This window comes from Desmodus rotundus, chromosome 2 (genome assembly GCF_022682495.2).
Source record: "Desmodus rotundus isolate HL8 chromosome 2, HLdesRot8A.1, whole genome shotgun sequence".
In the NCBI taxonomy this organism is placed as follows: domain Eukaryota; kingdom Metazoa; phylum Chordata; class Mammalia; order Chiroptera; family Phyllostomidae; genus Desmodus; species Desmodus rotundus.
The window spans coordinates 186,739,643-186,751,224 of NC_071388.1; the positions used below are offsets into that span (position 1 = coordinate 186,739,643).

An 11,582-nucleotide genomic window follows, 5' to 3' on the forward strand; every position below is an offset into this window, starting at 1 on the left:
AGAAGCTGGACCCAAGGAGGAACACAACAAGACACATCATAATTACATTACCCAAGATTAAACGCAAGGACCTACGTCCAAGATTACTGTATCCAGCAAAGCTATCATTTAGAATGGAAGGGAGGATAAAGTGCTTCTCAGATAAGGTCAAGTTGAAGAGGCTCATCATCACCAAGCCCTTATTATATGAAATGTTAAAGGGAGTTACCTAAGAAAAAGATCAAAAATAGGAACAGTAAAAATGACACCAAACTCACAGTTATTAACGACCACACATAAAACAAAAACGAGAGCAAACTAGGCAAACAACTAGAACATGAGGGTTGTCAATAAGGGAGTGGGAGGGGGAGAGGGGGGTAAAGGTACAGAGAATAAGTAGCATAGATGATAGGTGGAAAATAGACAGGGGGAGGGTAAAAATAGTGTAGGAAATGTAGAAGCCAAAGAACTTATAAGTATGACCCATGGACATGAACTATGGGGGGGGGAATGTGGGAGGGAGGGGGGTGGGCAGGATGGAGTGGAGTGGGGGGGGAAATGGGACAACTGTAATAGCATAATCAATAAATATATTTAAAAAAAAAAAGAAAAAAAAAAAATGGTCAAGACGGTAAATTTCATGTTATATATTTTTTTCTTACCACAATAAAAAAGGAATTGAGGGCAGGGGGCATTTAAAGCTGGGAGGGACGTGGCCACACCTGCATTTAATTAAAGTAATTAATTAATTAACTAATTAATTACTTTTATATTTTATTTTACGTATTTATTTTTTATTCTATATTTTTCACATGTAGGGTGTTTGTTCATAGGAAGGGCACAAGCTCTGTGACCCTCGACACAATGACCCCAAGTTCCTCTTGGGTGTGTTGTAAACTGAGGTGCCAGCTCTGCAGGCCCCCTGCTCCGAGCACACCCCCACACCTGCATTTTAGACAGCAGCCTCAGTGTTCCATGGATTGGCACTGGGACAGACTGGAGCTGGCCAGAGCAGCTGGAGGGCCTGCGAGCATCGGACCTGGGTTGATGTGGGTGTGACAGGAAGGAGATGTACCAGCCCGAGGAGTGCAGGCGTGGCTCTTTATTCCCGGGGTGTGTAACTGTGGACACTGTCCCCCTTGTCGTTTTCCAGTTTGGCATGTGGTTAATATTGCCCAGAGAAACCATCTGATTCAAGAGGACTCCTGGACAGGAATTCACATTGACTGCTTGTGATTGTTATTCTGTAGGACTCTGGGGGTTCTCTGCCCCTCCTGTGCTCCCTCCCACTCTTTTATTTCTTTTTTTCTTCTTCTTATTTTTTTTAACAGTAGCAGTGATTCCCCTGAATACCGTCATTCATATTCGAAGTTGCAATTCTTTTAAAGCCAATTAGAGAAAGTCCTGACTCAGGGAATATCTCTAGAAATTCAGTAACTTTCTATTTATCTTTCTTTTATCTCCATTCCATGGAATTTCCCAGCAATGATATCATTCTCCAGCAATGCATCCTGGGCAAAACCTTTTTGAATCTGCACACTTGAGAAAAACCCTTGTAGTGAATGCTTTCTTTTGTATAAATGCCATTAACATGTGCCTTCTGGAGAGTGTGTCATAAGTGGGTGAAAAGGACAAGGCTACCCTGAAATTCAGGTGCTGGGGTCAGATAGGGTATTTTCAAGTGAGGGGCTCTTTCAGGCATACCATGCTCTTGGCACAATTCGAATGTTGACTTAACAAAGTAACATAGTTCTGTAATAGGTTGCAGATTGGGGGTCCCTGAATTGGGGGAAGGGGGAGGTGGACTATATGAAATTTAAGATACATTGCATAAACATGGCAAGTTAATAACTGTGCTGCCACCGCAGGCTAAAGGATTCCCGGCTTTGGGAACGTTCAGGGACTCGTGACATAGCTGAGGGAGCTTATATAGTGCCTGCACAAGAGGCAGGAGCTGGATGCCCCTGCATCACAGGAACTCTTGCCCGACTAAAGATGGCAGCCAAAAGAAGGTAAAAGATACGGGGGAACTGGCAAAAGTAGCTCATCATAGGAGGGGCCAGATATGAGGTCATGTAGGCAGTTCCAGGCCAAGCATTTAAAATAAGGGGGGTCTGAAAGAGAAGCGGATTCTGCCATGAGGCCTGGTGCAGTAAGGAAGAAGCAGATTCCACCATGCAGGAGGTTGTAGTGAGGGTTCGGACATGCAGTCTGTAGCGGAGTGGAAGCCATTCAGGCTGAGAGAGGAGGAAGAAGCCATGCAGGAGGAAAGGGTATAAGGAGAGAGAGCTTATGGAGCTGTGGGGGCCCCGGCAGAGCTGATGGAGCTTTGCAGGGACCTGCTAACCAAGCACAGATTCGTGGGAGGTGCTTGGAGCCAAACTGGGATTGTTGCGCTGCAGACTTCTTCTGTGAAGGACACATACTGAGAAGTCACTCTCTTAGGACATGCGCCTCCCCTAGACTCCACTGCGATCCAGTGCAACACGGCACATGTTTCCCTGAACCACTACCCTTATGGAGGCTGAGAACGGCGTACCCCAGATCCTGAAGGAGAGAGCTGCTTCAAGAGGATGGCGACTGAAACCCATGAGAGCACCTTCCAGAGGGGATGGAGACCTGTTTGCACAGCTGGCCTAAGCACAGATAAGGAAATGGGAACTTCTGGGCATGGTTCTGGCTTGTAGTCAGGAGGGGAGCAAGGGAAAAGAGTAAGATATTTCCTTACTTTAGGTCACTTAAAAAAGAAACAAAAAAGGAAACATAGTATGTTTTTCAGGAAGACTTGGAAGTGTTACCAGAAGGTGAAATTTGATGGTACGCACACAAAAGGAATTTCCACAAAGAAATCAGAGATTATGGTATAAAAGGTCTTTTGAGAGCCACCAGCAAGGTGAATTTTACCTTTAGTTGACATTTCTACATAGCCAAGGTGGAAGGACATGCCAGAGATGACAACAGAAAGACATTTCCTGGGGTGGTGGGGGAGGGAAGGAGTGGCAAAGGAGAAAAGCAGTTTTTGAATTTCTTATTTTGTTTAATGCATTAAAGAACTATTAGTAAGCTAATAAAGGTCCATCTCTATGAGCCTATATAGACTATTCGGATAGCATTTCTTTGATGTTCTCTTCTGCTGCAGCAGTATTCTGGTCTGTAGATATTAACCCCTGCACTCTACCTGTCAGAGTTCTCCAGCCCTGCCTCGGAGGAGCTGCTGGCCTGGGCACAGAGGAAGGAGCAGCACCGGGAGTTCTTTAGCACGACTGGTGTGGAACAAGGTATAGGAGTCAGTAACTGGACAAGACAATGCAAGAGATGTTGCAAGGCAGCATGGGATCAAGGGTGCAGCCGGAAGTAGTCCCTCCTCTGAATTTCCAGAGCACTGTATCTCTGTCTCTAGGGCACCTTCCTCTTTCTTTGCGATGTTGCTGCAGTTCTCTCTTTTCCCACTACTGGACTGCGAACAACTCAAGGGCAAGCTCCAGGTCTGATGCATGTTTGATCTCCCACCCATGGGCTTGCCTGGGATTGCCGCAAGCAAACATTTGTTGTTTGAATAAAATGAGGGACCCAGAGAATAAGTTTGGGTGTAAAGAGGATGGAGGAGGGGGAGGGGTTTGTGTGAAGATTCTCACGTGGGACAAAAATAGATTTAAACAGTAAACGTCTGAAGCAGACATTGTTTCTGACCTCTGTAGCTTCCATGTATCCTTCTTGTGGGGAGAATGCCTCGATTTTCTTTTGGATTGCGTTATCGTTATCCAAACATGCCTTGTTATCCACGTTTTTTGCTTCACTTTCTATTTTGTCTATTACTGTACTGGCTTTTTTCTCTTACTATTTCCTCTTTTATATTTGCCTTCTATCCCTCTTTTTAAACACTCCCTTTCTGATTCTTTTTTTTTCTTTCAAATTTTATATGGCTTTGTTTTAGGTATAATTTGGTGGTTTTTCACCTCGGCTGCACATTGAAAATCACCTGGGAAATTTTTAAAACTCCCTACTGCTCCCTGTCCCTGCACTTTGCCCACCCACACAGAGAAGTTAGGGTGGGATTCCTCGGGATCTGAGCACAGTATTCTTTTTTCCACTGTGGCAGGAAAACATGTAACATAAAATTTACCATCTTCAACATTTTTAAGTATATTTCAGTGTGTTCAGTGCATTCATATTGCTGTGTATTGGATCTCTACTTCGTTTGGACCAGTCCTGTACTGATGAGTACTGTATCAGCCCCAGTCTGTAGGTGACTAAAGATTCTTGGTCTTATCCTTTGCTATTTGAAAACAGTTTTATTTTTACGCCCGCATTGTGAAAGTTTAGCAGTGTAGAGATCTGTTTTCCCTCAGTACCCCGAAGACATCACTTTACTGGCTCCTCTGTGGCATCTCTATTGCCACAAAGAAGCCAGTAAAATTGTGGCATCACTAATATAATGTTATTGACTATATTTCCTATGCTGTGCTTTATCCCCATGACTATTTTGTAATTATCAATTGAACTGGCTTCTTTGTGGGAAGACTGTGGCCTAATTGCACATAATCTATCTCTTATCTATGATAGCATTTAATATTTTCTTGATGGTTTAAACCCTGTAACGATTTTATTTTTTTATCCTTTTGGTATGTACAACACACTTGTTGTTAGAAACAACTATAATAGATATTTCATTTACTTGTACTTAAACTTATAAACCAACCAGCCAAACTGGTACAATTATTATCGTGATACAGCAAAATACAAAACATCTTTTACAAATATATGAGTAATAAACAAATTAGGGGTTATAGTGAAACAGCAAAAGGGGCAGAGGAAATCAATGAATCATCTTACAGCTTTACCCATCTCCCGTACTAAGGTTTTTTGAAAACATGCTAGCACTTTCTATGCTTATCTTTAAGCCAATAATCCTTACATTTTATTAGGTATATTTGTATTATAATTTTTAACTAAAATTTTCAATTACAGCTTAAATTCAATATTATGTATTGGAGTCTATATTAGTTTCAAGTACACAGCAGAGTGGTTAGATAATCACATACTTTACCAAGTGTCCCCCTGATTATTTCCAGTACCCCAACTGGTTCCATACATCACTATTACAATATTATTGACTATATTTCCTATGCTGTGCTTTACATCCCCATGATTATTTTGTAATTATCAATTGAACTGAAGTTGTTAACAAGCTTCCCAGTCTCAGAAAATGTGAACGTCCCTTCATCACACATCTTTGTACTTGTACTTGAGGTTAAGATTCTAGATCCTAGAATTACCCAAAGTAGTATTATGTCTAGTTATCTATAGCCAGAGACATCTTTTATGATTAGTCGATAGCAGCAAGGCTATAGACACCTCTTTGATTAGACTCCAGTCATACCCTACTGACACCCCACCCCTCCAAACTGGCATAATAGGTATAACCAGAAGCAGGATATCAAGGCAGGGATACACAGAAAGGTCCTAGGGAAGGTAATACAGCCACTGCCTGAACTGAGATTGAATATTCCCATCGTCACACACGATCAGGCTGTATGTTCATGGAGTAATCTGGGAGTAAATCCATGGTTTCTGGGAACTACAGTACTTAGGGGTTTGCTGCATTCCTTCATAGCTTTCCCCAGCACTTTCCAAAGGTGGCCTCCCAATCACTGGTAGGACGATTTTGTTGAAACTGGATCTGGGGCTGCAGGGATTTCTCTCCATAACTGTAGAACTGATTGTTCCAAGTCTGGTTGTTCCAAGGCCGGTAATGGCAGGCTTGGGAGCACCAGGTCTGGCTGTTCCAGGAATGATAGTTCCAAGATGGGCTGTTCCAGGAATGGTTGCTACAAGATGGGTTATTGCAGGTCTGGTCACACCACACTGAAAGCATTCACCAGGCGTCCCTGGCGATAGGGGGTACTCTGTAGTTGCTGAGCCCTGAGTCCCATGGTTGCTATTCTCTGGCCAGTTGTATTTCTGCTACCACTTACATTTCATTCTCTGGCTCTGGAAATAGGCTGGTTTTGTTGGAGGGTTCTTGCATCTACTGCAGGCTGAGATGTTTCTGTCTCTGAAATCTCATTGAGTTTTCACTGAGCTGGGTCTGTGAGAAGATGGTTCTGATCCTCTGTTTCTTGACATGGACCTTCTCTTTTTTCTCCAGTATTACCTGTTCTCCAGGGCAGTATTCCACAGGGACTGGTGGAAGACTCAGGGCTGTTCTGAATGAGCAGATCCATGGAGGAAGGGAGAGGGAGCCTCTGTGTGGAATGTCTCAGCAGATGCCATTTGCAAAAATGCATAATTTTCTTCAGGCCCATAAATCTCAGGCACAGGTGAAGCTTCCCTGGAATTAGATACTTCTGGGCAATACAGGCTTTGGGGAGAAGCTGGATCCACAAATATATTGCTTTGCAGTAGTAACAGGTGCCAAACAGCCCAATCTAGCAAAAATCTGTGTAACACAGTTTTGATAGGAGGATTCAACTCTTTCTCTTCCCTTCATTTTCTTCTTCTGGAATTCTCAAAGTCAATAATACTTCTTAATTGTTCTCTCATAGTACTCTTTCGTTTGTTCAGAGCCATAAACTGGGTGAATCCTCTCTTCCAATTCAACAATCCTTTCTCAGAATATTTCTGGCCTAAAGTTCATTTGTTCAATTGATTTCTTTATTTTAATGTCTATAGTTTTTATTTCTATTTGTTTCTCTTTCAGATCCACCTGTTTCATTATTGATTTTTTTCTTCATACTTTCTTTGTCTTTTTTAATGGAAAGGTTGTCTTCATTTATCTCTTTGAGCATCATCAGCATGTTTATTTTCAATTTCTTGTCAAACAGTTTGGTAAAATTTTTTTATCTAGAGTGAACTCATGTTCCAACTGGAGAAGTTAGGCTAATCTCTTTCATTTATTTTAATACTATTTCTGTTGTTTATTTTTTTAAAGATTTTTATTTATTTCCAGGGAGAGGGGAAGGGAGGGAGAAAGAGAGAGACATTGATGTGAGAGAGATACATCTATTGGCTGCCTCTCATACACCCCCAACCAGGACCCAGCCTGCAACCCAGGCATGTGTCCCTACTGGGAATCGAACCAGTGACCTTTCTGTTCACAGGCTGGCACTCAATCGACTGAGCTGCACCAGCCAGGGCTATTTTTGTTATTTTAATGTGGTTTGAAATGTTGTTTTGCAGGAGGGTCATTTTTAGTAGGAAGGTTTTTAGTTTTTTATGTATTTCCCTTCTTTCCCTTTCCCCCTACCTTCACACCTTCCTGTTTGACAATTTGCCACATTGGACCCTGGGCCCCTAGTTCAGAATGGGCTACACAGTAGTAGTTGGATATTCCTGATTTACTGTGATATTGTAGAGATGACAGAGATCTTCACTACATAAGGCTGTGTGAATTCCTACTTCCCAACATCCACAGCTTCCTATGAATCCGTCCGTACTTCTAAGCAATAAGCGAGCCAACTTTTTTCCCAGTCTCATATGGCCAGAAGAGGGAACTCCTGCCCTAGTCCTTGTTTGTAGAGTTCTCCTTAGATGCTGGGCACTGTTCGTATTTTGTGTTCGTTTTATGTTGGTGTTTGTACTTAAGCTTTTTGAATCCAATTAAGCCATTTTGATTTCGTCTTTATATATCCTATTTATTATTGCTCTGTGTTTGACCAGGTACAGGGACTGAAGGTGGGAGGGACATTTCATCTGAGCTGAAGCTGCTGCACTTGACCAGACAACAGTTGCTTCCTTCTGCTTATGTTTCTTATGCAAAAGGTGGAGACCTATGTGATCAGATATCACTTCGTTCCTCTGCTGACCCCTCTTCATTCTTCTAACCCGAATGAACCCTCTCCTCCAGACACTGGGTAAATATTTACTTTTTCTGCTTTGTCAGAAGATCTTACTGTTTTATTTTCATTTGTAGTTTTTAAATTTTCCTTACAACACACTTTATTACAAAATACAAGCTAAACTAAAATTTAATTCCGAGCTACGTCTTTTGTTTTATTAATTTATCTCGCTAGTCATCTGCCAATAGCATTCTGTTTTAATTCTTACAAATTTCATATGTCTTAATATCAGGGAGAACCAGTCCCACTGCATTATTTTTTATTAAATTTTTAAAAAATTGAGTTATAGTTGATACGCTATATTATATTAGATTCAGGTGTACAATATAGTGTGATGTTTTTATACATTATGAACTGATCACCATGATAAGTCTAATTACCGTTGTCAGCATACACAGTTACTAAAATATTACTGAGTACATTCCCCATGCTGTACATTATATCCCCATGATTTATTTATCCCCTTTCCTTTTTCAAAATGTGTTTTACTGTTTAGTTTTTCTTCATAAACTTTACTTCATTTTTCTCATTTAAAAATCACATTGGAATTTCTATTAGTATTTGCATTGAACTGATATATTAATTTGAGGAAACTTTATAGGAATATGGCATGAATTAATATGTCATTTAAAGATTTTCCCATCAATAAGTTTTTGATTTTCTTATTGTAGATCACATTCACTTTTATGTAATTCTAATTTTTTTTTTAATTTAAAGTCTGAGACTTTTATTTTTTTAAAGATTTATTTATTTATTTATTTATTTATTTATTTATTTTTAGAGAGGGGGGAAGGGAGGGAGAAAGAGAGGGAGAGAAACATCAATGTATGGTTGCCTCTTGTGCACCCCCTACTGGGGGCCTGGTCCACAACCCAGGCACGTGCCCTGACTGGGTTCGCAGGCTGGTACTCAATCCACTGAATCATGCCAGCCAGGGCTAATTCTAGCTTTTTAATGCTTTTTTTTTTTACTTTTCCATTATTTAAAAAAAATTACTTACAGCCCATAGGACAACTCTATCTTCTAACTACTTTGTAAAGTTGTCTGGAATTAACATCTATTTTTTTCTTGTTAGTGAAAGCATTTAAAGGTATGAATGTACCTCTTTGGTTCTGAAGGAATTCCTTGCCCTTTTCAAAACACTAGGTTCCAGTATTACTTGATATTATATTAAGCAATTTTTAGTTTTAAGTTCTAATTATAAAAGTAATTACCTTTAGTTATACAGAATTATAAAAACCCAAGAAAGAAGGGGAAATTCCAATTTGGAGAATGGTGGCAGGCTGCTTTCTGGATGCCTTTAAAAAAACGTGCCTTGAAGAACTTTTGACAGGTGGAATTAGGGAGAGAGGAAAGATAGCAGAGCATTCCAAAGGTGGGGGGTGGGAGGAAAATAAAAATAACATGGGTCATGGGATACTACTGGGTGTGTGGAATAAAGATGGAAACAGACAAGGCTAGAGTGAGCTGGGATGAGATTTTGAAGGTCATGACTGTTAGGCTAAAGAACTTGGCATTTATATTCTGTAGGAAGTGAAAATCCAAGTTTCACATTTGTGCTTAAAAATCTCAACTTCAGGAACAGCACAGAGAAGCACAATGTTACATTTGAGACTCACTGTTTGTTCATTTCCTGTGAGACATTTTTGACTATAAAATGGGAGGAAAGACTCATATTTAAGTTCCTTCCTGACTTTTTTTCCCCCAAAGGGAAGAGGGAAAGTTATACATTTATCTTCTGCCATTGAACACAAGCAAAATTCCACATCCATCCCCAAATGTAAAACAGTCACAGACCTCTGTAACTATAAACACAGAAAAAATTGTATATTGCTGGAAGAGTAAACTTGCAATCAGTAAGGCTTCTTTGTAATGTTATCTAAAATCTGAGAAGTCCGTAGTTTTGATTGTTTGTCCAGTAAGTTGAAAGAACTTTTTTTTTAAATCTCGGATTTCGTTTTTCTTGGTGTAAGGCCCAGTCTGCTGCCAGCGGTGAGTCGGAACTGTCTGACGTGGTCCATGCGCGGTCATCTGTGTTCATGTCTTCTCTTCCTTGGGCTGCCAGGCCTGTTTCTTACGCACCTACTTACTTCACAAAAGCCCAGCAAAGTGTTCCTATATTAAATGTTTGCTGAATTATATAAAAAGGTTTCAACGCTCTTTCAAAAATATGAGACAGCAAATAGCATTTTGTGATGTGTATGTTGGTATGAACTTGAAGCTGGTCATTGGAATCTTAAGGACAAAAGTAACCCAGAGGTTTCCTTATCCCTTGTCCTTGACTGGGAAGAACTGCTCAATAAAAGCTATTAGCTGAAGAGGAAAAGTTCTGGTGAAGGTATTTTTTTAAAGTAATAGTAAAAAAGTAAAAACTTTTACTGACAGAAAGTGATTATCATTAGCTAGAAAGACCGAATTACACAGGAAATAGTGATATCTGTCTTTGGGTGTAAGATTGAATAATGGAAGCAGGATCACTAAGCTCCCTCCCCAAAACCCTAAAAAAATGAAAAATAACTTGGCCAGTAAGTAGTTTACCAGCAGTGTGCAAACCAAGGAAGGCTGTACATTTTGTAGAATGTCATCCTGAGTGAGAGGGTTTAAGGAATCTTCTCACTTTGCATTTCTACCTCACCCTCCACCAGAGCACTCTGGCCATCAGAATACTTCTCAGAGGTGCTATAAGTATTTCTGTAAAAGTTTCTCATGTCCATACACATGGGTATCAAATCCAGAGAGCATGACAGGTGAGGAAGGAAGGATCCTTCATAAAAGTTGTCGTTGAACCAGCCCAAAGACAAGAAATACGCCTTGTTCTAGGTTTGTTTTTGCAGGAGGTAAGTTGGTGTTGTTCTGAACTAATGAAACAGAGGGGACTCTGGGAACTCTTCCTCTCTGGTTATCCTGGACATTCTTCATCTTTCCATCATTACTGTATATCCCCTAAACTACCCAGTAGTACTGGATTAGAAAGTGTCGTAAGACACGCCTGTTAGAGTAGATTGGTGGTGGTCAGGGTCGGGGGTTGGGGGGGTGGAGCATAGGGTGAGATGTAGGTCAAAGAGGACAAACTTCCTATTCTTCTGCAAATAACTTCTGTGGTCTAACGTACAGGATGGTGACAACAGTCAACAGTACTCTATTGTATACTTGCAAGTTGCTAAGAGGAGATCTTAAATGTTCTCACCACCCACACGAAAATGGGTGCCACATCACCCCTAAATACTTCTCTGTGTTTCCCTGGAAATAAGAATACTCTCCTATATAACCATAAATGACAGCCAAAATCCAGAAATGAAGATTGATAGGCTATTACCATCTAATAATAAGTAGTTCCCAGTCAAGAGTGGCCAGTTGTTCTGTTAGCTCCTTTACGGCAGAAGCACGTGATTCCGCACCAGGCATTGCCGTTAGCTGCCATGTCTCTTTGGTCTCCTGGGTATCGGAACATGGTTTCAGCCTTTTCTTGATCTCATGGGCTTGGCACTCTGAAAAAGTGTAGGACCACTATTTTGCAGAACGACCTCAATTTGGGTTTAATTGAGGTTTTCTCATGATTAAATTTAAGTTGAATATGAATTTTTGGCAAGAAAAAACCCCCAGAACTATTGCTGACTATATACTAAAGCAAAGAGTTCTTTCTTTACATCCTACCAGGTGGTGCTTGGTTTAAATTTGTCATATTACTGATGATGTTCCCATTGATCATTTGATTAAGGTGGTGTCTGCCAAACCTTTTTAAAAAAATTTTTTTATCCTCACCCA

General features: G+C 40.5%; 1 non-coding gene and 1 pseudogene across 1 annotated transcript; both read right to left on the reverse strand.

The window, feature by feature from the left end:
• Positions 1-789: 789 nt before the first annotated feature.
• On the reverse strand, positions 790-919 carry LOC112308091 (small nucleolar RNA SNORA11). The gene has a single exon (XR_002975102.2). It is a non-coding gene; the product is annotated as a small nucleolar RNA SNORA11 (small nucleolar RNA).
• Positions 920-5,417: 4,498 nt separating this feature from the next.
• On the reverse strand, positions 5,418-11,268 carry LOC128780316 (homeobox protein NANOG pseudogene; annotated as a pseudogene).
• Positions 11,269-11,582: the final 314 nt, after the last annotated feature.